Source organism: Mandrillus leucophaeus, unplaced genomic scaffold (genome assembly GCF_000951045.1).
Source record: "Mandrillus leucophaeus isolate KB7577 unplaced genomic scaffold, Mleu.le_1.0 Scaffold470, whole genome shotgun sequence".
Lineage (NCBI taxonomy): Eukaryota > Metazoa > Chordata > Mammalia > Primates > Cercopithecidae > Mandrillus > Mandrillus leucophaeus.
Genome location: NW_012105032.1, coordinates 2,154,048 through 2,181,358, shown reverse-complemented (window position 1 = coordinate 2,181,358; position 27,311 = coordinate 2,154,048). Strand labels below are relative to the sequence as shown.

Sequence of the window (27,311 nt, the reverse complement as noted above, 5' to 3'; positions counted from 1 at the left end):
TAGTTTTAAAATATGTAATTTGTCGATATGAATTTACTTTGTGTAAAAAGTGTTTTAAAGTGTTTATATCACTCCAAAAATGTAACTTTCACTAATGAAAGAAAAGTTTATTCAGGAAAATTATGCTTGACTATTTCCTTCCCCTTGAATATAATCAAAGGTAATCTACTACTTCCATGCAAATGTTTTTCAATCAGTTTCTGTTGAAGAAATCTCCATTATTCAGGCACAAAATGCAGCCTATGTTACCTTTTGTCCACATTTTGACTCAAGACCCTCTTTTTTTTTGTTGACTAACAAAGAGAGAAAATGGATACTGCTGTTTAAAACCCTTTATGTTTTCTTTCTAATTCTTCTGAGTTGAATAAGTAACTGCCCTTCTTATTTAAATCATTTTACTTGAAGCCTAGATGGGATAATAAACTTTTTTTTTTTTTTTTTTTTTTTTTTGAGACAGGGTCTTGTTCTGTTGCCCAGACTGGAGTGCACTGGCATGATCATGGTTCACTGCAGCGTCTACCTCCCAGGCTCAAGTAATCCTCCCACCTCAGCTTCCAGAGTACCTTGGTCTACAGCCACATGCCACCACACCTGGCTATTTTTTTGTATTTTTTGTAGAGACAGGGTTTCATCATGTTGTCCAGGTTGGTCTGGAAATCCTGGGCTCAAGTTTTCTGCCCTGCTCTGCCTCCCAAAGTGCTGGGATTACAGCCCAGGGCTCCCAGCAATAAACCTTTTTTTTAAAAAAAAACAAAAACAGCATTTCTATGTTTTAAGTAAAAATGAATAACTTTTTAATGTAAACTAAATATCCCTAACATTAAATGTAAGCCATCAAGTATCTTAACATGAATGATCAACTGAATATATTTATTATAGGGTTAGTTTGCCTTTGGTTTTGCTTTCTTTCCAAAGTCAATGACAGCAGTAGAAAGGGTCTAAATTTTCAAAGGAAAGCAATTGCTACCTCACATGCTAAATGGAAACAACCAAAACTAGGAACATGAACATTAAGTTACACATAGAAAATCATTTTAATTATAGCAAAATAATCTATTATGTATCATCTTTGTTCCAAACGCTAATAAAAAAAATCCATAGTTTTCTGTGTTAACTTTGTCAGACAATATTTAGATATACAGTATATCACAGCGTTATTCTCCTAGGCATATATCCTTTTACTGTGCATCTCCAAGACAATTGAGGGCTAAAGTCAGAGTATGGGGCAAGCAGTTGCCTTAAAGAGCCAAAACACAGGCCGGGCGCGGTGGCTCAAGCCTGTAATCCCAGCACTTTGGGAGGCCGAGACGGGCGGATCACGAGGTCAGGAGATCGAGACCATCCTGGCTGACACGGTGAAACCCCGTCTCTACTAAAAAATACAAAAAACTAGCCGGGCGAGGTGGCGGGCGCCTGTAGTCCCAGCTACTGGGGAGGCTGAGGCAGGAGAATGGCGTGAACCCGGGAGGCGGAGCTTGCAGTGAGCTGAGATCCGGCCACTGCACTCCAGCCTGGGCCGCACAGCGAGACTCCGTAAAAAAAAAAAAAAAAGAGCCAAAACACATATTCCTAATTGTACATTTTGTTTTTACTTTTAGACAAAGAGATGCTTAAAAACAGAGTCATAAAGGAGATTTTCAAAGTGATTATTTTTGACACAGATGCCTATTTGTAGAAGAACAGAAGTACGAAACAGTGAATTGCAGTAAAATATTTAATCTTTCAACAACTTTATGAAGAAAGAGTAGTGAAAATTCAATGGAAGGAGGAAAAAAGAGAGTAGAAGGAAAAGAGAAAGTAGGGAGAAAATGGAAGAGTGTGAAAAGTGTTATGTAAAAATCTTTTCTTTTTGAGACAGAATCTTTCTCTGGCGCCCAGGCTGGAGTGCAGTGGCGCGGTCTCGGCTCACTGCAACCTCCGCCTCCTGGGTTCAAGCGATTCTTGTGCCTCAGCCTCCCGAGTACCTGGGATTACAGGCGTGTGCCACCTCGCCCATCTGATTTTTGTATTTTTAATAGAGGCAGGGTTATGCCATGTTGTCCAGGCTGATTTCAAACTCCTGGCCTCAAGCGATCCGCTCACCTCAGTCTCCCAAAGTGCTGGGAGCAATTACAGGCGGGAGCCACCAGCAAAAACCTTAATGAGGTATCAGTTCAATCTCCCTACTATGTGAACCTAGCAACTTTCTTGCACCTTTTAACTCCCCTGACCGGGAATGTTGTAGGGCCTACTAAAGGAGTCAAAATGCTACTAGATAAAAGATACTTGGAACTGATTCTGTAAATGAAACCTCAAATGATCTAGTTTGTTATTCCTTGATTAGTACACATGATAAATGCAAATTTTTATTTAGGAACATGTGTATAATCATTATATTGCCATTGGTCTAAGCAGGAATATTTAGGCATATGTATCCACATATGCCTCTCTATAAATACTAATGTCTAATATATGAATAATAGACATATATCTCTATAAGTGCACTTGCAAAATATGTAGAAAATATACACCTTTGTTATGTGGCATCTCATCTGGTTTTATAAGTTATATGTAACAACTAATTTTAAAAATGTATTTATTTACTTGTGAACACATATCAGTGTTCAGTGTTTATGGTAATTTATGAATATAAATGTTTAACATCTAGAGCCTTTCAGTTCTATTCTGAATAATACATTTTTATCACTCATTTGCACAGTCAGACAAGTTGTTAAAGAGTCAGTATTTTTATTTCACAACCAGGAAACTGAGTAGTTTTGCAGAAATTCCTAGTAAATCAAGTGAAAGGCCAGAAATCTACTTTTTTTTTGTCTTTAAACAATCTTATCAAGCTCATTTATATCATGTATCACATTATACAAAAAAAAAAATGTGTTTTACTCTTCATAGCAAACAGTCTCTTAGTAATCATCTCACACTCACTCTTGTGAGCCTAGCACAATTCCTCAATAGACATGTGGTCTTTTACTTAACAGAACTATGTATATTTGTGATTTATTATTAATCGAAGGATAATAGAAATTTTAGCTATAGATACACTTTTTTAATGTCAGTGAAGAAACAGATTTGTGTTTAGGAGGTAATGGATTTAGTTAAAACCTTTATTCAACTTTGTGGAATATCCTAAAATTTTAATTTCAAGTATGCATGTATGAGTTTTTTTAAGAGATAATTCAGGAAAATAGAAAATATGGAGTAGGTAAAAAATAAGCTATTCAAAATCTCTGGAGAAGGGTAGGATTTCATTAAGTATTAATTGATGATATATGATAAGGCAAGCAGAATAAATGTGACTTAATCTTTTTTTAAAGTATGTTTTGAATAGAAACATTTTATGATTTATTACATAATTTCAGAAATTATGTATATTATATATATGAAAAGAAGAAATAATCCATGTCTGAATAAAATATGTTCCAACAAGAAATGAGTTCTTAAAACCTCACTGCTATCTGGTGGTAATATATCCCAAAAGCAGGAAGACAACCTAAGTCTTACAAAAATAGATTGTTTTCTGTGACAAGTGGAATTTTCAAGTAACAAAGTGACACTGAATATCAGCAAGAGAAACATAATTTCTAAGCACTACTGAAAATAAATTTCTATTTGTCTAGATCTAATTTGAAGGCCATTGTGTATCATATATTTGTAAAAGTGTCTGTGTACTTATATTTTAGAAAAGTGATTCTACTGATTTTTTTTTTTTTTTTTTTTTGAGACGGAGTCTTACTCTGTTGTCCAGACTGGAGTGCAGTGGCATAATCTCGGCTCACTGCAACCTCTACCTCCTGGGTTCAAGTGATTTTCCTGCCTCAGCCTCCTGAGCAGCTGGGATTACAGGCGCCCACTACCATGCCTGGCTAATTTTTGTATTTTTAGTAGAGATGGGGTTTCACCATGTTGATCTGGCTGGTCTCGAACTCCTGACCTCAGGTGATCCACCTGTCTCAGCCTCCCAAAGTGCTGGGATTACAGGCGTGAGCCACCACGCCCAGCCTGAAACACCCGAGGGGAACACCGTTCCTGGAGGTACTGCAATACCAGGTCGATGCGTGGAGTGGACGGAGCAAGCTCCTATTCCATCTCCCTGCTCCAAAAATCCATTTAATATATTGTTCTCAGATAGAGGACGTATCAGATATTAAACTGATAATAACAGAAACCACATTTGATCTTAGCCAAAAGGCTGAGAAGTGATACTGATTCTTTATTTTTTTTTTCAAGTTTTTAAAATATCAAGATAAGAAAAAAACATAAAGCTTAGTTAATAGAATGAAAGTTTGGTTGGGCAAAATTTTTCCATGCTGTTTTCTTGTTTGTACTTATCAAGCAAATGCATCTGTGTTCATCTATGTTTTTGTTTGTACTGCATTTGCATCATTATTGCATGATAATTATGAAGAAAATAAATCCAAGAGAGGATATTTTAACTTTCGACTTACTTTTGATCAATATCTTTGACTCATAATATTCCATTTTGACTGATAAGCCCTAAGGATATGATTAAAGAATAAGGAATTGCTGCATTTTAGTTGTCTTAAGGAGAAATACAGAGGGAGTTTTTTGGACAATAAGGCTAACGTCCACATAAAAATAAAACCAGCAGTTAATTTGGAAGAAAATCGGTTAAAATAATTGATTGATTCAACTAGATGTACTATGCAGATGGATTGTAAATAAACTGAATTTTCCCTTTATAGTTCAAACAAATGTTATTTAGTTATTTAACGCTGAGAGACATTTTATCCCTCCAGTATTTATCTCAGTATTATGAATCAGGATTTCTTAACAGAGACTAGAATTGAAAGCTCTTATTTTAACTTCAGATTGTCCAAGCAAATCCATTAAAAATCAAAGCTGTACATGCCTCTAGATCAAATCTGTCAAATTTCTAATACAAGTGAAGTAAAAATGCAATCATCTTTGATGAGAAAGATCACAAGCCATCTATAATTTTAATTTGCTTAAACTCGTTATATAACCTACAACAAAAGTAGAATTATCAAAGGAGAAAATCTAGTTTTAAATTAGACACTTCAAGTGTGTGTGTTCACATTCACTAGGCTGTAACTGAATTGTTAATGACAGGCGATTTTATAGACAGAATATTTCTCCTACAATTAAGCTGTCCAGCAGAAAGAAGAAAAACCTTAATATTCAGTTTAACTGATGTACTTTTATGTTTCCTCAAGGCATGGTGTTCTACACTCCTAACACAGTTAATAAAGCTGAGAAATGGATATAATATAAAACATTTATCTAAAGAGAAATTGAAAAGTTTATGTGCATAGCAATTATTAATATAGTTAAATGATATTTCAAAATACAAACAAAAATAAATTTATATTTTGCATTCTGGTTAAAAACCTGGACTATTAAGTGAAAAAGATGTGAGTGTGATCCCTGAAGTGGCCATTTACTGTTTTTATACATTTAGGCAAGTCTCAATTTCTATATTCATAACATGGAGACAATTAGACTACCTCCTGCTTCACAGGGGCACAGATGCAGACATCTAAGATAAAACTAAGTTAAAACTAAGGATTAATTTGTATCAACTATATATATAATTATTATTCAGTATGCAAAACATAATTATTTTGGTAAATTTGGCACTGGCATTTTAACCATAATCTTTGGTTTGAAATGAACTTGGGTTTTTCAGTTATTATGAACTTGCTACTTTTAATAATCAGTTTGTCAAGTCAGCTATATCTAGATAAGAAAATGATATTGACAATTTTTCTGCCCTTTTAGTCCTTTAACAATTTCCAACTTTACTTGTTTGTCTTCAGTAGCTTCTGAATCAAGGAGATTCTTCCTCATTGAATTTTTTCACCACATTAATAAAATTTTAAAATTTATCTATATAGTAGTTTCAAAATAGTTATGCAATTAAAAACCTACACCTAAAATTTTCTCTGAAAATTAAAGACATTCAAATTATTTCTTAAAATAATTTACTCTAAAAATGTATGCTATGCAGTAGGAATACATGGCTCTGGTAGAAAAGAAAACAAAAAAAAACATAGACCAATAACTTTTGCTAGATCAAATGCTGTCTGTTCACAAGAAAATTCTCTTACATCTTGGAAAAAAAGAGATAGCTATGTAAGATAAATTTTCGTTCAAACAAATATAACAAGACTAAAATATAACTGAGGTTGCTGGCTTTTATACTACTTCCTTGCACTTAGCCAAAACTTGTTAATTTATATTTTGAGAACAGCATGACCTTTAAAGGTGTGTTTGCTGAAGAATAGTTTACAACTCCATTCCATTAATCTATTAAAAGTTTAATGTGTTAGACACTTTTAGCAATAGAGCAAACACATTTAAAATATTTAAAATGGGGCAGATATTTAATTTTCTGTAAATAAACAAAATGTAAATTCCATAAATTGAATGATTGGTAGTGTTTATGGAACATTAAAACTTTACCTTAATGTATTTTGGGGTCTTAAGTCATAGGGATCTGCTACTAAAATTAAGATGACTATAAAACTGTTTTTACAGTATTTCTGCAAAACAAACTTCTTGGACTCAAAAGAGATCTAAGTTGCAGTAAAGTATTATAGTGACATTTCAGTAAAATTTAAAGTTTAAATTGTAGCATAAAACCTCATGTAGGAGATGTACCTAACATTCAAGATGGTAAATGTTATAATGTATGTAACGTTGCTTTATAAAATTTAAGCTTCATTCAGAAAATTAGAGTATTTTTATGTCTTTCATGTGTTGAAAAAGAGTCACCATTTTACTATTTAACACACATTAGTTTGGTATTTACTATTCAAATCGATAACCAAAACTAGTTTTAACACTTTGGACTATTTCAGGCTATACGATCATCACACATGTGATTTTAAAAAATGTACATAAGCCCTTTTACTATGGTGAAAGATGTGACAGGCGATATAGTGAAAAGCACACTGACCAGAGAGACCTAGATTCTATTCCAGACTGCCTCTAAGTTGCTTTTGTGACCTTGGGCAAGTCACTTCAAATGGAATGGAACCTTCTGGAAAACAACACACATTAAGTCAGTAGGTGTAACTGTTCATAGCTCATAGTTAAACGGTATTTGTGTTTTAAGTTACTTCCAAAAAAGCACAATTTATGCACAAAGACAAAAAAATATCAAAAATGACCTTCTGTGTTAGTCTGTTTTCACCTTGCTGATAAAGATATACCCAAGACTGGGCAATTTACAAAGGAAAGAGGTTTAATGGAGAACTCACAGTTCCACGTAGCTGGGGAAGCCTCACAATCATGGCAGATGGCAAGGAGGAGCCAGTCACATCTTGTATGGATGGCAGCAGGCAAAGGAAGAGGTTGTGCAGAGAAACTCCCATTTTTAAAACCATCACATATCATGAGACCCATTCACTATCATGAGAACAGCACAGAAAAACCCACGCCACCCCTATGATTCAATCATCTCCAACCAGGTCCCTCCCACAACACATGGGAATTATAGGAGCTACAAGCTGAGATTTGGGTGGGGACACAGAGCCAAACCATATCACCTTCCTAAGTAAAAATAGGAAAATCAAACAAACTAGAAATTCCAGGTTATTATAGAATGCCTAGGAACATGCATTTCACTACAATAATTCTTATTTTCTTCATTTGGAACCACTAATAATGACGACAGAAAGAAAATCCTAATAACAAACAATTAAGTATATTTTCATCAAAACACTGCTAGTTATGATTTACCTCAGTGTATTGCTAATTCAGTAGAACCTGAATATCTCATCACAATTTGTATTTTTTTCTGCAAAGAAATGCTATCCCTAATCTAGATTCTGTACCTAAGAAACATTTCCTTCCTTTATTAAAAATCTCAAATCACTACATAATTCCTAGGCTAAATTATCTACCACCAGTAACTCAGTCCACATGGCAATGGTGAAAAGCTCATGGAATCTTTAGTTACTCCTGACTAAATTGATGATGACTTTAGGCAAGTCATTTAGCTAATCTGGACTAGCCCGATTCTTCATTTGAAAAACAGAAATGGACAAAAGAAAGGGAAGATAAAAACGTCTGGCCCAGCTAATCCACAGGGTTGTTTGAAGTGTTAAATGATTATATGTAAAGGCTTCTTTCAAGAAAACATTCACTAATAAATATCACCTTTATGTAGAACTGTAGTTTTAAGGAAACTTTACAATAAGGATAGTGTTTTTCTTATATTCAATGGCACTTCAGCAAAATATGTGTCATCATTTATACTTTTAAGTCTACTAATTAATTCATGGTATTCACTAGAGAAACTAAACAGAGTTTGCTTCTCTAATAGCAAAATATATTTTTGTAATAGTTTCTAATAATCTAGTTCTTCCAATGGAAAACAAAGTACGAGCTCAGTGGATAAAACTATTCACCCCACATGGTTAACTACTATTACAGAAATCTGTTATGGAAATGATTGAATGTAATTCGAATAAAATTAGAAACTTGAAACCTACCAAAGTTCTGTGATCAAGCATTGCCAGTACTCAGCCAGAGTAATACACCTTAGTGTATTATTAACAGTCTATATCTAAGCCATCCCATAGCCATAATTTTCTTTTTTGCTCCCAAATACTCTCCCTCTAGACCTATTATCACAAATATTTTTATCTTCACAGAGAAGACAATCTTTTGGAGTTTGACTCTGGTTTCTGAAACTATTTGAAAATAGAACCAAATCCTAATTTGTTTTCCAAGTTAGTATTCCTTTCTTGTTCAATGTGATAACATCCTTATTTCCTAGTCCACTATTGACTACTGTATAATTGTATAGTTATGTTATCATATGTTTTAAATTACTAAAGTCAGGGATATTACAATAATTTTGCCAAATAAGATTCAATAAGTGCTCACTGAAACTTTCTAATACAAATTTAAAACTCCTAAAAAAGTAAATATATTCCAAATTTTTAATATATACCCTTAATTATATTTGAACCTAATAAATTGGTGCATATATTAGCTGATAAAACAAATATTATTCCAGGTATAAGAACAAGGATCTACTACTGTCTCTGACACCTAAAAGGTATGTGATTTTAAGAACAGAAAAACTTGTTTTGCCTCCTTCCTCATATGCTAAAAATATATAATATATGCAATACCTGTTTCACAGAACTGTTGTGAGATTCAGATGAGACAAAATCTGCCACAGTACCCTAAAATGCAATGAAAGCAATTTAAAAGTGATAATGTAATTATTTACATAGTAAAATCTGTGATATTAGTGATATTGCCTTTAGTAGTTACTGCAAAGTGCTATTTCCAGTATTTTCTTTAGTTTTTGTGTTAAATTTCATGATAAATCTGCTTTGATTTTTAGTTTACCTGTTTCAAAAACTTAGTAGTTTCAGTTAAAACCAAAGCATGTTCTTAGGTGATCTATTAATGTGAAAACCTGCAATTATTTTTGCATCAATCTAATAGTTGCTATCGTTGGTATAGGATATAAATAATATATAAAGTGTAATGATATTTTAAAGGAAATACTGGATATCATGTTCTCAAAGTGTCTTCCATTTCTCTGAATCATGATGCTTATTTGAGTTGTCAGTCCTTATCCTGGAACCTAATTGTAACTCAGAATTGTAATTTTTTTCCTAATGAATATAATCAATCCAGTTCCTTTAATGTTCTTACTAATTCTTTTGTGATCCTATCATATTATTAGCAATTGTAAGTACTTAGACATTTAGTATATATTATATGGTATTGTCTTCTGGCTAATATTGCTCAACTTTCACTGCCATCTCTTTAAAATCTGTTCTTCAAGTATGTGATTTATGATTAAAATTTCATCAAGTTATGCAATATTTTCCTGTAATTAAAAGTAAACTCATTCTAAGATCTACTCAAATTGATTCTGAACCTGGAAATATAACTGACTTAAAGGTATGAAACTGAATTGGAATACTCTGACACCATTATTTTGTTTAATATTTTGAACAATTCTAGTATTTGCTAGATTAGGCCAAGAAGTTATTTCATATTTTTTCCAGTTATGAGTCTGAGATAGTCTGATTTTTTACATGTATTTCATTACATATGATTTTTTTATTTTAATGCCATTATAAATGAACTCAATTGTTTCTCATTGTCTTAGCACATGAACAGATTGTGTTCATAGAACTGATATTTCTACTTACCATAGAGTAAGTTTTCTTCTTTATTCTTTGATAATGGAGTATGAAGATGTTTTGCTATGTGTTTGTTTTGTCTTGATTCTTATATTTCTTTTCCTTTTTGTATATTTTGGATTTTCCTTCTCAATAAAAAATTCTAAAGAGATATAGGGTATTTTGGCTGCTATACGTGCCCCATTAGGTACATGAAAACAGTCTATGCTTAAATGATAAGGTTTGGATTCGTGTACCTACCCAAATTTCATGTCCAGTTTTAATCCCCAGAGTTCAAGGAAGGGCCTGGTGGGAGGTGACTGGATCATGGGGGTGGATTTTCCCCTTGCTATTCTTGTGATAATGAGTGAGTTCTCATGAGTTCTGATTGTTTAAAAGTGTCTGGCACCTGCCCCTGCTCCCCTTTCCTCCTGCTTTGGCCATGTAAAACGTGACTCCTTCCTCTTCGCCTTCTGCCATGATTGTAAGTTTCCTGAGGCCTCCCTAGCCATGCTTCCTATACAGCCTGTAGAACTGTGAGTAAGTTAAACTTTTTTTCTTTATAAATTACCCAATCTCAGGTAGTTCTTTATAGTAATGCAAGAACAGACCAATACAGAAACTGGTAGCAAGAGTAGGGTTCATACCCGCACGGGCACTAGCTTAACATTATTAAGTAATGTTAAGAGTAATGAAATCCAAGGCAATTTTGGCAGACACTCAAGTTCATTTAGCACTTACAAAAACATTTTAATCCAATTGGCCCTTTATCTCACTGAGATCCTCAAATTATTACCACTAAACAAGCTTTGCTGTTCCTGTAAGTATCAGAGCTTAGAAAAGACTAGTGCAGTTTCATTGGGAAGGTGATGACTTCTGAATCTCAATGGTACAATTAAGACATTAATTCCAATGCTGAAGTGAAAACTTTCAGTTGTTTTCCTAACCCTGCTAGAACCAGACCGTATCTTCTAACAAGCACAATTAAAACATTTGCAGTTACTGCAATGGTTGCTTTTAATGTCATTTGTTTTAATTTGATACTGTTTCTGAGCTGCACATAAAGAAATGTGAACTATGAAAGTTTTCCTAAACTGATAATGCATGAAAGTTTCACTTAGATTAAGGGACTATTCTGCTGTATTCTGAGATAAAAGTCCAGTTGTGAGGAAAGTGGTTAGCATGGTGTCTAACCTACCATTTGTTCCCATTTTGAGGCCCTTTTTCTTTGAGATAGCAAATACAAAATAATCTCTACCAAGTGTCTTTCGTTGTTGCTGTTGTTGTTGTTCTGCAAAATGTGAATACTAATAAGAAAATTAAAAAAGTCTTCAAACTAGGTAAATGAAAATCTAACTGGCCATTTTACTCTAAAATCTGAATGATTAGCTGATATGTTTAATTTTGATATTCCACAAACCAATTATCTTTAGGGATCTATACTATACTAAGACTTCTCAGAGCTTTTGGATTTCTTTAAAAAGATTTTAACATATTGGTACACTATTGACACTGTATGATGAATGGTTTTCATTTTTGAAATGGTATAATCTTATGTACAAAGTGTCCATGAAATAGATTTGACTGTAAAATGAACAAGCAACTGGTTGTTATTCTGAACTACAGCTTCAACCAATATAATCATACCAAAGGTTAAAATCAAATTTAACCTCTACATGCAAATAATTGTAAATCTATTTGAATTTAAAACTTTCATCCATTGCACATACCTAATTTTTTTTGTTTGTTTTTAAGAAATCCTGTTACCCTTGGCTTACTTCATCTTTATCATGTTTGTTTACCAGACTATGAATTAGCCCCTTTCGGATAACTGTAGTTTGAGAGGCAGCAGCTTCCATGTGTACAGGGAGCTTGTTAGAAATGCAGAATTTCAGCCTCACCTAGAATCTACTGAATCAGAATCTGCATTTTAACATTTCCAGATGATCTGTCTGCACATTAAAGTTTGAGAAGCACAGGAATAGAATGTAATTTCCTAGAAACTGCAGTTTAAAATAACAAGTTGTTAGCAGTGATGCTGATTGATTAGTAATTGTATATTGGTTCTATTTCTTTCTAAAGTGTTTTGATTCTGTTGTATATGCCAACCACCCAATTTTTGAGCATTAGCCTTATATTCCCTTATCTGTTTACTCCTGTATGCAGTTCTAAGGCATTCAAAATGTCTGTGACTTTCAATGAATTCAAATGCTCTTTCTTAAGTAATCCTGCTTTGCACTCATGGCCATTATAAAATGGCCAGCATACGTTGTAACTGCTTTATTTTATGGACGCTAAAACTGAATTCGTGGACTAAGAAAGGCTGCAGACAAGGAAAGCTTTAAGAACTGTGGAGGCAGACTGAAGGGTAAAAGGTCACTGTCAAACTGAGCAAATTCTTTCCCGATCTAAAAAGAAAGGCAAAGGAAATTCTGCCTGATGAGCTCTCACGTAAAGGTTTTGTCCTGTTTGTGTGTGTTCGGTGTGTGAGTTTATTACCTATTCTTAAGCTTCTCTTTAAAGAAAATTAATGTATTCACGTTTTGGAAGATTTTGATTCTCACAACCTAGCAAACAACCATCAAATAACAATTAAGGTATTTAAGGTATTCTCTTTTCTTTCTTTCCTTTTTTTTTTTTTTTTTTCTTGAGACGGAGTCCCGCTCTGTCGCCAGGCTGGAGTGTAGTGGTGCGATCTTGGCTCACTGCAATCTCCGCCTCGTGGGTTCAAGAGATTCTGCCTCAGCCTCCCAACTAGCTGGGAGTACAGGCACACAGCACCACGCCCAACTAATTTTTGTAATTTTTTCTTTAGTAGAGACGGTTTCACCATGTTGGCCAGGATGGTCTCGATCTCTTGACCTCGTGATCTGCCCGCCTCAGCCTCCCAAAGCGCTGGGATTACAGGCCTGAGCCACGGCGACCAGCCAACAACACTTAAGGCATTCTAAATATACAATATGAGAAGTAAAAGAGAGAAGCTATCCAAGGCAGTTTCAAAAAGCTTGCATATTTCACACTAAACTGAAAATCAGGCCCTATCATCCAGCACTCTGGTAGTTCTCTTTCTTCTCTATTTGATTTCCTTTCTCCTCACCTCTTCCTCTCTGTCACAAAGTAAAATAAAGCAGTCTAAGATTACTCAGGAAAGAAAGGAAAGCTTTGCTTTGGCATAATTCTCCCGCCTACCTTTGCCTGGCCTATACTCCCTAACAAACGCACATATGCCCTGACATAGAGAATGAGATTATGTAGCAAACATCAAATTTTAAAGAATGCACTCAAAATCTTCCCCAGATTACATTTAAAACTTAAAGTAAATGTGTACTTAACTATTTAGGGTAAATATGCATTTATAAAAATAAAACCATCCTTCCAGGAATGTATATTTCTAGCCATTTTAAGTAAATGGGCTTTTCCAGTCATTTTTTAAAAAATTAAAATACTTAATGCATTGATACTTGAATCCGTTCACTTGTTTTCCATATCAAAACATCATTTTTTATGTTTTATAACATAATATGCACAATACAGGTGTTTTAATCATCTCTATTCAAAACAAAATGTGGGAAACAGTATTTTCTAGATCTGAGTCAGAGTGGGAAATTGTTTACTGCAACAAAAAACAAACAAACGAACAAGTTTTGGACACATTTAACTTTCTGATAAGATACTATTATTAAATTTGAGCAAAGGTAATTAAAAAGCCCTACATGATGGTGTTTTAAAATTCTAAACACATTGGAAAGCAGGGAACAAGTATGTTTGTGGAATTAAATTAATTCATGCTATCACCCAGTACCTTACATGAACTCCTGTAGCACTCACATCACATCCCTGAGCCTTCCTTTACTTATCTGTAAACTGAGAGGTTTGGACTAAATTATCTTTCTGGTCCCTTCCACTTCCAGAGTCTACAAAACCTGCACCATACTTGGTGTGCTGTAATGTAGAGTGACAATGAATATTTGTTGAATTCAATTTGATGTGACTATATATTACTTTGTTGTTGCTGTCATTCATTGTTTTAGCCCTATTAGAATATAAGTTTTTCAAAGATAGTACTCTCTGAAATTTCCTTAAGGGCCACCCTTCACATTTAAAGTATTGCAATGCTGGACAAGCCATAGGTCTTTAGTTATTGATGGTTAATGAATCAATACAGTCAAACTGACAATACATGCAGAGCCAAGGGACAAGGAAAGAATGTCCTAGATGTCTACTGCTTTCTGTAAAATATCACAGGATTTTTTTTTCCCTTTGCAAAGGGCCTTGAAATAACTTACAATTCCTTCATTTTACTTTTGGAGAAATTGAAGTCCAGGGAGGTGAAGGATTTTGCCCAAGGTCACTCTCTAGACACTAATAAAACATAAATCATACAAGACCTTGTGTTCACACAATTTAAACCCCTGCTCTCACTGTACCTAAAAAGAGTTTGTAATCTGAAGACAACAAACAATGATTTGTATTTTGGGGGCTTAATATCCTTTTGGTTGATATGATACAAACCCACACTCAACTGATTACCAAAGATATGCTGCTTCCAAAATGTCATGTCAGGAAAAAAACACTACCTAAAAATCATTGGCAAGCATCCCCTAAAATAAATCTTATGTAAAAATACAGGTGTTCTAAAGAAATGACAGTAGGATACTAGGATATAGCACTAAATATTTGCTACATTAAGTAAACTCAAACTTTATGGGCTGTCATTATGACGTGTCATAATTAAATTACTTTGTAAACAAAATGGAAGAAGCGTATGAGCATGTACTGCTAACATTTCAATAGTTCTACCATTTATTTAATATATATAATTAATATATATTAAATATATAAATAATATATAATTATGATTATATATCATAAATAATATTATAAACAATATATATGAAATCATATTTTTACAATGCCTAGTGCACAAAGACACTAAATAGGAGAATATAATGCTGGTAGAAAATTAACTGACAAACTTATTTTAATATATTTGAATATACTCATCTTTGAAATTTTTATTTTTTAATCCAAAACACATTATATGTTTTGCTTTTTACATTCAGAACTTTGACAACATATACTTAAAGATACAAGAGAGGCAAGAAGGGATGTTAGGAAAAGACCTGGCTTGGAGACTAAAGACCATCAATCCTCTTGAGGCTTCCCCTCTTAATTCAGGAAATCCTTAGGGAGCTGATTTCATCAGTGGAAACTTCAGTCTCCCCATTGGCAAAATGGGTATAACCATACCTTCTTTTTCTATTCAAAAATTTTAATGAGACTAAAATAAAATAACTTTTTAAATGATATAAAAATATAAAATACTATACATATTGAAGGAGTTAAAGAATGAATCAAAATAAAGGTGACAGAAAACAATCTTTTAATTTCATTTCATGTGATGATAGTAACTGAATTATATAATGAGTTAAAATCTCAATTTGCACTCTAATCACTTAAGGATTTTTAAAAGAAATGACTTTTCCTTTAGTTTAATTAAAATCCATCAGCAAATTAATTGTATCATTGTCATGCTAAAAGTTAGATGAGATTATTAAAACAGTTTTTATTGAACAGAGACAAATATTCTTCCGGAACTTATTCTCTTCTTTCATTTTCCTTTCCTCTTATTTACCCAAATCTACACATTCAAGAGAGTAGGTGTACAAAAATCATTCTTTCAGATTTGGGCTGGAAACAAAAGTTATAGCCACTGATGTTCTTTGTCTTAATATGTATTATATTGATCCAATGCTTAACACATTAGAGACAATTAAAAGGGCAGTTTAAATCCTTGAACAGTTGAGGATTTTTAGATTGCAAAAAGATAATAGGTACATTTATAATTTCTGGCAAGCCACTCCTCAAATTCCAACAGTAATTGAAAAATACTCTTTTTCCCATGTTTTGGTGCTGTTTGATAATGAGAATGCAGTCTTTCCCCAGATGTAACTGAATATCAAAAGACATTTTCAATCTAAAATAGCTTTCTCTATCTGATAAACCTTTATTTTACAATGAACCTTGGACAGAGAATAAATCTTGAGGGACCATGGCACATAGGTCATTTGATGTTTTCTCCTAACAAAAGATGACCACATTTTAGAGACGATGCCTTCGTGAAGAACTTCTATTGAAAAATAACACCATTTCAAATATGATTAATTTGAACATTGCAAGCCAGTTTGGAACATCAAGACATCTTACCTAGTTTTCTTCATTCTGGATACTGAATGATCAATAAAGTCGTCAAATAACAGAACTCTGCTCAGACAATGACATGTAATTTGGAATGTTGTAATATAAAGTCAATCCAATTAAATGTTCCAAAATATTTTATTTTTCCCAAAGGTAAAATGTATATATGTCTTTGATGAAAAATGTATTTTTACAGCATACTCTTTCTTCCCTTCCCAATTCCCAACAATGTTGAATCAATTCCACTGAATGTAGAGAGAGAAGGACGATATGAGAATTGCACCTTTACTATACACACACAAAAGTAATTTTCGAAGAATGCAGTTAAAATAAAACAAACAAGGGCTCCTTTGCCTTTGAACATTGGTAACTGTATGTTGACATGAACGCACGTTGACACAGGCCTTAAAATCCTGTGTGTGGGCAGAGGGGGTCTGCTGAGGGGGCTGCCTTCTCAATATATTTAAACTTGAGCCACTATACCAATCCCACAAAGCAAAAAAAATAAATAAAATAAAATAAAATAAAGAGGGGAGAAGGGAATAAAATAAGAAAATTTCACCGAAAATATAAAAGGAATGACCCAGGGGAAGAGAATATAGCAGAAAGGATGGGATGCAGAGAAACAGTGTCAGGAGTGTGTCAGTGAAAAATTCAGAAAGGTTGGAAATACTCCCCAAAGTACAATATTTGAATCCCTAGTCACAACCAAAGGAAAACAGACATTTGCAGGCATAATAAAAATATATAACAAATTGAAGGAATTCCACTAAAAGTCTTGTGTGAAATAAAGCAGCAAAAGATACAGAAAGGAAGAAACCTTGATGAAGAAAATTTGGCAAATCTAAGCAAGTTTAAAGTAGAGTGGCTGACTTTTCTTTCCCCTTAGCTTCTTTGAGGTCAATGAAAGGACAATCCAAGGTGGCTAATAGGGAGGAGGATATAAAAGGGGGAAATGAGTGGACAAATTAGCAGGATAATTAATGCAGGGGAAAGAGGCGGGGGATAGCTGACTTAGAGGAGGAAAAAGAAGCGAGATAGAGCTATTTGTTAGTGCCTAAAGGGAGGAAAAAGATGAGATTAAGAGGCTCTAACTGGTTGTAGAAAGAAGGCTGAGTAGGTAAACTGTTACATGATGTAGGGTTCAGAGATGATGCAGGGATGTGTGTAGAAAATGGGGTGAGGTGAAGACGAATGTGCTTGCAAGTTGCTGAAGGAGTGGGGGTCTCCCCTGGATAAAGAGTTTACTCCATAGATGGAAGATGGAGAATTTTTCGAAGGCTGGATGGGGAAAGTGAGATGGTAAACAGATCTAAGTGGATAGATGATGATGCCTAAAGAGAAATGTTCTTCCCCAAAGTAGCCTTCCTTTCTTTCTTAGTTATACTGATTAGCTTTAGGTCCTATTCATTCATTTGTCCTATTTTCTGAATGTTACATTATCTTCTTAACATATTTGCCTCCACTCTCTACTGTAATACATCAATGTATTCAATTCTTCATTTAAATGCAAACAACAATAATATTTCTACTGTGTGCTATCTATTGCCCAATTTTCTCAGGCTATTTTGTTGTTGTTACTTTAACAAATTTGCTGGAAAAAATCGTCAAAGGTGTTTTAGGTCTACAAAACACACATATACCTCTAAACTTTGTAACAAGACATCAAGCCCTCATGCCCTCCCTTACTTATTCTGTGTGGGGAATGACCTTCCAGATATATTTCTTGGCTAGCCACTGACCAGGAATGACTATTTTTAAAACCACAGACCTCTCCCTCCTTTATGAACCTCTTCTCGACCTCTTAACAAAAATGAATTCATCCCTCCATTATGCTCAATTACACCATTTATCACATTGTATCCTAGATCCATAAGAGTGTCATGGCTCAAAGAGGCACATGCCATGTTTGTCATACTCTCTTTTGTATTCCTAGAACCTAGCACATTGTCTGGCACAGTAGGTGACTAATTAAAGTTTGTGGATTCTTCAGTGAATAAATACAGGGATGACACCTCCTTTAAAATGTGAAGCAAGATTCTTGGAGAGAATTAGCTTTCAAAATTTCATTCCCTGTATAATTCTTTCCCACTAAGAAAACGTGGCTGCCATACATATTTTTTCAATGTAGCTCAAAGCCAGTGGCTTATATAAACTCTCCTTGTCGATGTGCCTCCCCTTTCTCCACCAAGAATCTTATAAATCCCAGCTAAAGGCTGTTGTGGACTGCTTGCGCAGAGAAAAAAAAATTTCTGCTTTCTGAATCTTTTAACCAGATTTCTCCCCTGCCACCAGCAGTCTGGAAGCTCTCTATCAAGAATTTCTATCTTGCAAAAAATATAAAGTTTTGAACACCAGGAGAAGGAAGAACGTGAAACCTGCAATCCCTTTTGCCAGGGCTTTCAGCTGCTGAAATCCAGCATTACCTGGGCGTCCTTCAGAATCCATTCCGGTGACTAAAAGGCCAGGGAGTCAGGGGAAGGGGCAGGGAGTGGGGGTGCATAGTTTATTTCAACCCTTAGTAAATGATTGAACTCTAGAAAATGAGTGTGTTTTATGCTTGGTCGGAGTTTCTTTCCCATTCCTGTATTTCAGACGCACAGCAACTTTAAGTTTACTGCCAGCTATACGTCATGAAAGGGAAGCTTTTCATCAAAGGGAAGAAGAAAAGGAAGGAGGAAAAATCCTACTTTTACAAAACAGAGTAATTCTTTGCTTCTGCTCCCTTTCCCCACATCTCTCACCTGCGTCCAAACCAAAACACAGTAGGTAAGCAGTTTGTTGCGAAACCGCTTGAAGGTTTTTTTTTTTTTTCCTTTGGAAGGTAATTCTGCTCCAGGCGCCAGTTGCCTCTACACGCCCTGCCTCTGCCCCTCCCTCTTGCCCCGTGCAACCTTCCCCAACTGCATGCTGCGGCCCTTCTACCAAAGCTAAAGAAGGAATTGTCCGCAATCAGGAAAACAGATTAGCCTCAAATTTGGCAAAGCAGGGGCTTGCTCCTTAAGACTAGAAGAGCAAGCTCAGAAGGGAAGCCGCAGCGGGCTTCCGTCTTAAAGAAACCTATTCCTGCATCATCCCAATTTGGAGCGCGTGTCTCTAAATAAAGAGCACGGTGGTCTTTCCCCCATGGCAGTAGTGGATACAGCCTTTCCGCAACTTCCAATTTGCAGTTTCTTCTTTCTGTGAAGGGGACTCCCCAGCCAGCGCTTTCGCCTAAGGTTACAAACCCTCCCCCACCGCACAATTTTGTGGGAAAGATGACCCTCCCCGCCTTCTAGAGAGCTTGCTCTGTGACAGGCAAAGCAGCAGCCACGGGCTTTTTAAAGAGGCCGGTCTTCCCAGCCTTCTTTTTTATCACCCGAGGGGAAAGAAAACAGCAGAAATTTAACACCGGTTACTACTATTATTGCATCTGGAACACCTGCCCTCTAAAATGTTGCTAAATAAGTAAATTCACTGTGAATAGTTAAGGTGCAAGCTGGAAAAGGGAGAGAGCTGGGGCGCGGAGGAAAGGAGGAAATGGAGGAGGGAAGACCCCAAATCCGGGTTTGAACTCCGGGTTTAAATCCGGCGGCGGGCCGCCAGCAGTGGCCACCCCCGCCTCCGGCGCCTTAGCGCGCCTCTGAGGAGCGAGGGACTGGAAGAGGGGGGCTGCGAGCCGGGACCCAGGAAGGGCCAAAGGGACACGAGGGCGGCTGCGCGCAGGGAGCGCGCGGGGCAGGGCTGCTCGCGCTTGCGGGTCGGACTCGCAGCTCGGCTTCCTATCGGCCGGGCCAAGCCTCTCTGCAGCTGACATCATTGCCAGAGGAGGGGCTGCCCCTGCCAAGGCGACTGAAGAACAGGGTTCTCAGGCCTGGTAGGCAAAGGCGCTCCCTCGCCGCTTGGCGAGCGTGGCGCCCTGGCAGCTGCAGCGGGACTCAGCTTTTGGGAACTGCACCCGCAATTCTTAATTTAGTCGAGGGAGAAAGGTATCTTTAGACCTTAGCGCATCCATCTCTCGGTTCTTTCGTCAAAACCGCCCGCACACCGTCCGCGCTCTATGATGAACCAGACAAAGGCAAGAAAGGGGGAAACGTGTACATACACTATTACTTCGACTTGCTTCCAATTGCTTCCCCACCCCCATCCCATCCCCGCCGCGACACACACACACACACACACGCATACACACACACAGAGACCCACAGAGGAAAGGCCAGCCCTGGCGCTGGAATTTCCTGCCGGGATTGCGAGAGTTTGTTTCAAACAAGATTAAAAGTGGAATTCCGTCAATCTTTACCAAGTTGCGCTGGTGCCCGCAAGTACCGTTTCCTTTTCTATTTTGAGTCACACCTGTTTTACTTTTTAGCGGGCCTAAGAAGACGGTCGCTTTAAGTCACAAAGCACCATTATGTTCTCAGGTGTTGTGCTCAGCGTTCGGAATTCTCCGCATGCTCCTCAGGTTGTTTCCTGGTTGCAGCGCTAAGAGCGCACAGGCGACTCCTATGACACCATCGCCTCCTCCCCATCTTTGCTGCCCCCCTCCCCCTTCTACCCGGATTTTCAACCAGTTTCTTCCACACACTTTTCTTCGTACAAACAGATCCTAGGCTGGATTTAAATCCCATTTTGTGATGTTTCCACACAAGAAAAGGACACTTTAAAATTTTTTATTTTGTTTGTTGTTGAGCTTTCTTTTTCTTTTGTCCTAGCCCCTCTTCCCCACGGTTTCTGCTTTGTGGGTGTGTGCCGCAGTGGCGCAAATAACAATTCCCAGCCCCCAGCCCCCATTTTGCATCGGAGAGGCTAGGGCTCACCCATAAGCGCTTCACATGAGCAGCCTAGCGCCCCACACCCTAAGCCGCAGGCGGGTGAAGCAGAGGAACGCGGAATAAATCATTCTGAAGCAAAAGGGCCCATCTTCGGTTAAGCTCTAAAAGTCTTTCCTTGGGAGAGGCAAGGAAGCGGCTCTGGCTATACACTCTGAGAAAGTGACCTCTCCTCCTACCCCTCAGTCCCTTTGCGACTAAGCGCTCAGATGCAAGTCCCAGCTGCAACCCGGGCGGACTGCCGCTCCGCTCTTCTAAAGTCTAAAAAATGCACCCGTTTGCGGCTGCTCGCTTTTAAAAAGTCACATTTTCCGATGAATCTCTTTTAAAAGGTACATTACTTTTCTCGGGGGAAAAAAAAAGCCGTTTTATCGCTACGCGCTTTAAGAAAAAGAATTCCTTTGTGAGGACGTGAACTGTTTCTCGGTTCTCTCTCAGAAAACACCATCTATTTATGGGATAAGTGGGCGGTTTATTGATTTATTTATTTGGCCAAGGGATAACAAGTCATTTCTTTAGAGAAAGGGGAACCCTTTTATGTCTGGCAATACTCTTAGAAAAGTCATTGTTTTAAAAATGAGAAAACGATGCCATTTTCCGGCTAGATTATAAGTTGGTTTAAAAAAAAATAGGCAGTATTTCTCACACCTACCATCTCTACATCCAGCAGGTGCTGGCAGAGTATAGCCCCATAAATAGGGCGGGAAGGAAGGGCGGGGAGGCGAGCGCCAAGAGAAACAGCACCGGGAACCCTGTGCGCTCCTGGCTCTCCTGGCTCTCCGCTCTGCGCCAAGGGTCGTACCCTGAAGGGTTGGAGCCAGCCTGGCAGGGATCCAAACCCGAGCCCCCAGAGGAGCGCAGCGAGGCCGGGGACAGTTTCTCGGCTAGAGGCATCGCCCCTCAGCTCCGATCGCTCTGCCGGGCGACTCGGGAGTCCGGAACGTGCTCTTTTGTCAACACCCGCCCCAATCTTAGAGTTTCCCTCAGCCTCACTGAAGCTGGCTGCACCCATTAAAGGGAGAGACCTTTTTGCACAGCCAATGTCGGGGAAATTCATGCGCCGACACATTTCTGACAAAAGTGAGAGTTTTCCCAAAGTAACCAAGCGCAGCGGTGGCAGTGCCAAAAAGATATTCTCCCTGCGCTCTCCTCCGGGGTTTGCTCTTTCTCTTACCTCCTGGGAAGAGAAGGGGGAAGGGAGAATAGCAGAAGCGTCTTTAAAACCACCCGGTTGTCATAGTTCAGACCTCAGGGGCAGGCAGCGGGCAGTGTCCGCGCACTAAGTGTGGAACTCACGCCTCCCTGGCAGCAACCTGTACAGATACCCAGTCCGGTTACTTACCTATTAACGATGCCTTTAGAGTAGAATGAAGAGGTAAAACGAAAAGGAGAAAAAAAGGCTTCCGCCCGCTCCACGGAGACTGCGACTGCTGTAGCGGGCTCTACCGCCACAGCTCGCAGTCCGCAGAGCAGCCGGAGTCGCTGAGGTTGCTTCTGAGGCTATTCAGGCAGCCCGGGCTGCCTGTACTGCCTGTATCGCCGCTGGCTCTGCCACTCTGCGCACTCTGTTTGGCTTGCCTTCCGCTTTGCCGCGCGGGCAGCTGAGTGCAGCTCCTGCTCACGGCTCCTCCCGCCCCGACAGTTCGCCGACTGCAAGGAGCCAGTGCCGAGCCAGCCCTTTTGAATGGCGAGGGGGAGGGACTTAACAGAGGGGGAGAAAGGGGAAGGAAGGGGGGGTGAACCAGGGGAAGGCGTGGGGAGAGAAGTGAACCAGTGTCCGGGCCGCCTGCTGGGAAGGGATGGCGCAGCACCAACTGCTGAGTACCCCCCTCTGGTCCCCACTCCCTGCACCTCACATCCCCCATCCATCCGGGGGCGGCCCCTCCCCGCTGACGGAAAACCAGAAAGAAGGGCGGGGGAGAGATGGAGGTAAGCTTAGGAAGTTACTGCTCGCCTCCTGGAGAAGGAGGCCGAATGCGTGCTGGCGGCACTCTCCCGTGTGGGACCCGCTGCTGGAGAAAACGCGCCGCTTTCGGGCTGCTAGCTTTCCTGAGCAAAACCCAGGGCATGCAGTGTTCTCCTCGGTCCTCTGCTCGCTGTTCTCTTAGGCTTCCCTTTACGTTTCACTCATTCACATTTTCTCAGACAAGTTTGATTTTTCTTGTGTGTTTTTCTTGTGATCCCGCGGGCTGCCCTGACTCCAGCTAGAGAACAAGCATCCTATAGCACCATTTTCTCATACAAAGGATACTTAAGGCAGACTAGGGGAAGTAGGGGCAGGAGCCTGGCAAAGTCACAGTTGGAGCTGAGAGGCTGTCTGCATATATCTTACTCAACTGTGAGCGGGATCTGGTACTTCGATTGCCTTTCCAGATTAATCCTCTGACAGCAGCGAAGGGGTGTGTGTGTGTGTGTGTTTGTGTGTGTGTGTGTGTGTGTGTGTGTGTGTGTGTGTGAGAGAGAGAGAGAGAGAGAGAGAGAGAGAGAGAGAGAGAAGGAGAAGTTCTAGCGACCTAGCATTTGGCTACCCCAGAGAGCAAGCAGGAGTGAGTCAGGTGGCATTGCTGCCAGAGACCAGGCAGCGTCGCGGGCGTGGACGGCGCTTTTCCAAGGTAGGAAAGGGTGCAAGAGAGGGAGGAAGCCAGCCCGGAGCCTCATGCCTGGTGCTTACCAGCGAACTCTGGCTGCCTGGTGGGCGACGGCTGGGTGGGCATTGGAGTGCCAGGTCCCCAAGGACCACTAAAGCTACCAGGAGGTATGTGGCTGGTATATGCCTTCGAAGGGTCGTGGGTATAAGGAAGTGGGGCCAATTCCCCCGTTCCTGGCATGTGATTGAAAAACCAATAGTAACAACATCAAAACCACCCCAGCTGGTCAAGGAACAACTCCTTTTATTTACCCAGGGGCCAGAGAATGAACCAGGTGAATTTTCTAAATTCCTCTCTCCAGAAAGGTGTACGACTTTATGGGGAAAATCCACTTTCCGTGCTTATCTTGTAGAAAAACTTATCTTTCTGGTGTTCTGCAATTTTTTTTTTAAAGGAGGTGGCTCTTTTTCCTGAAACAAAAGGAGAAAAAGTAGAGAATGTTTTAGAGCACCAAGAACCCAGTATCCATTTTTTATTTTTTAGTCTACTGAATGGAAGAGGAGATGACATCTGCATAGAGATAGAACACCAAAAAGGAAAAAAATTTCAGAATTATAAGAAGTTGCTTTTTTCTAATAGCTTCTTCAGGGAAAGTTTTTTTTTTAACTGAAAGGCAAATCTTTATGACTTGTTTTCCCACTAAATCCTTCTCCATCTTCTTAACTGCCTCCTTTCCAATTCCTGATATTTTAAAGGTTAAAACCTTGCTTCAAATATCCCTCACGTCACTTTTTTGCATATTTTTATACCCAAAGCCATACTACTAGGAGAAACATCAGCACCGCAGCTCAATGCAGGTCTGCATGAAAGAAAACAGAGAAATGTTTACTTGCACAGGTGTGAGGAGACACTTCACTATTACATTTTGCTCCTCCTGTAACTGTCCCTCCGTTATTCACAGTATCCAGCACATGCATTGTACTCTTCTTGGGAGCGAGGAAATGTCTGAGAGGGGAAATCAGAAGCTGCTAAATGGTTACAGCTCTGACTCTTGGGGATTGCACTACTGGATGAGACTGTGTCATGGGAGATGGCAGGAACTCAATGCAAATAAAATCACTGATTGATCCAGGGACAGTGTGGCACAGGCATGCTATGGGAGTGCTTTCAGAATACTAATAATTATTCATAGCATCCACATTAGATACCAATTAATTGATTTCTGAAGATTTCCATTTAATCCCTAGGCAGGAGAAGATAACTATTTCATCACCCTTTAAAGTATTTAAAGTTATGATCATGACAGACTTATGAGATTAATATTATTATTCCATTTTGCAATTCCTGACACTGAAGTTCATAGAGGACAATTGATTTGCATAAGACCATGGCACTAAAGAGTAATAGACTCTAGATTTCTATTCAGGGTATATAACTCATAAATTCAGCTACATGGTTACTTTATAGTTAATCTGAATTCTTCTACATATAATATGGAGCAGGGCATTTAGTTTTAGGTGTATAGTCCAATAGAAAATGATCTGTATAGATTAGAAACATTACTTACAGACCAAGGAGACTCTACTAGTTGAACTAAGTAATCCAGAAAATTACCTAAGAAATTGAGTCTGTTGAAAAGACTGACAGAAATCCACATCTGAAAATAATGAAAAATTTCCCCCATTTTCTTTTCTCCTGTGTTCTGTCTGATGGTGGCACCAATGAGCAACAGAATAACCAAAAGGCACCTGGCAAAAAGCTCTAGACATTGTAACTCTAAAAGGACCGAAGAAGACCCTTTTCTGACTACAGACAGAAGAACTGCCCGTTACTGAATGTTTTTTATGTACCATCTGCATTATATAAATTGTCCTATTAATCCTCCAAACCGTTCTGTGAGGCAGGTATTATTAGCTTCATGTTTTCCTTAACAAATGAGAAAACAGAGACTCAGTAAAAATGCCCAAGGTATTATAGCTATAAAATACATGGAAATTCCAACCCATGTTACGTCCAGTCCATTGTGCTGCCACTCAGCATATAGTCTTCAGATTGTGTAGTGACACATTTTCAGAATGTGCATTACATCAAAAATGTTATGACTAACAGAAGTCCTCAAAAGCAAAAAGGGCACTGTGGGAATCTGGTTTTTGGATGAGGTGTCAGGAAGGAACCGTAATATTTATTGCATTTTTTTCCTTCAGTGTTCCCATTAGGAACCTAGACCAGAGTTCTGCTATGATCATAAAAGGGAAATTATGGTAATATATACCCCACAAACATGGAAATATGCCTATTCTCTGAGGGGAAAACTCTAAAGCTTTTATGATTATATAATGGATCAAAGAAGAGTTTTCAAAAACATCAGTGAGTAAGGATGTTTCTCAGGCCTGTAAGAATTGATTAAAACCAAGAAATAACATGCCCATATAAAAAAGGATTGATCAGCCATAGAATCCTAGTGAAAGAAGACTCAGAGAGATGAGCCTTGGCAACACCTATTCATGTACATTTTCATTTCTCTGGCAAAATCACCCTTGATATGAGATTGATGAAGCCAATCAAATATTGTTATTTCAATTCCCCTTGCATGAAACATCCCTTATCAAGCAATCTGTCATCTCATTGTGATCTGTCTTTCCATATAGTCTCTGTTCAGAAAGAGAATGTACAGGTCATGCAGACAGACGACAACAGAGTAATTTGTATTTATCATGTGACAGTTATTTCATACTGAATTCCATTCTTTTTTTGTGTTGTACATCACAAATTGCACTATACATTGCACAGAAATGTTATAATCAATGAATCATCATTGCTATTGGGAAAGTAGATTAGTGTGTGGGAATGAAACAGAAAGACTGGATAAAACACATTCTCCAGGATATTTTTACTGTTTAATATTAAACCATCAGCAACAATTGCATTCAGTAGGAGGGAGTGATGCTCAGTAGTTAAGAAAAAAACCTTTGGTTTTTGACCAAATTTGGAGTTCTGGCTCTGCCATGTTCTAGCTGTCTGGCTGTGAAGAAATTAATCTCTAGACCTGTATTGTCTGATAAGATAGCCACTACCCACATGCTACTGAGCACATTAAATGTGGCTTGCCCTAGTCGACATATGCTTCAAGTGTAAAGTACACACCTAATTTTGAAGGTATATCACATAAACACACATACATACACACACACATGCATACATACACATATGTAAAATATATTGGCCAGGTGCCATGGCTCAGGCCTGTAATCCCAACACTTTGGAGGACCAGGGTAGGAGAATTGCTTGAGCTCAGGAGTTCCAGACCAGCTTGGGCAGCATAGTGAGACCTCATCTATACTAAAAATAAAAAATTCACCAGGTGTGGCAGTGCACACCTGTAGTCCCTGCTACTGAGGTGACTGAGATGGGAGCATTACTTAGGTCCAGGACTCGAAGGCTGCAGTGAGCTATGATTGTGGCATTTTACTCTAGCCTAGGCAACAGAGCAAGATCCTGTCTCAATATATAATATAATATGATATAATATAATATAATATGATATAATATAACATAATACAACATTATCATTGCATATCAGT

The 27,311-nt window shown here is 38.1% G+C and overlaps 1 protein-coding gene across 3 annotated transcripts in view; it reads right to left on the bottom strand.

Annotated features, from left to right (window-relative positions):
* Positions 1 to 22,911, bottom strand: part of PCDH11X (protocadherin 11 X-linked) — an 812,402-nt gene extending 789,491 nt beyond the window's left edge. For 2 of the 3 annotated variants that reach the window (XM_011995097.1, XM_011995098.1), the window contains exon 1: positions 22,485 to 22,911. The gene's annotated coding sequence lies outside the window, so the exon portion shown is untranslated. The remainder of the gene's footprint in view (positions 1 to 22,484) is intronic. The other variant, XM_011995099.1, reaches the window with a different exon arrangement.
* Positions 22,912 to 27,311: the final 4,400 nt, after the last annotated feature.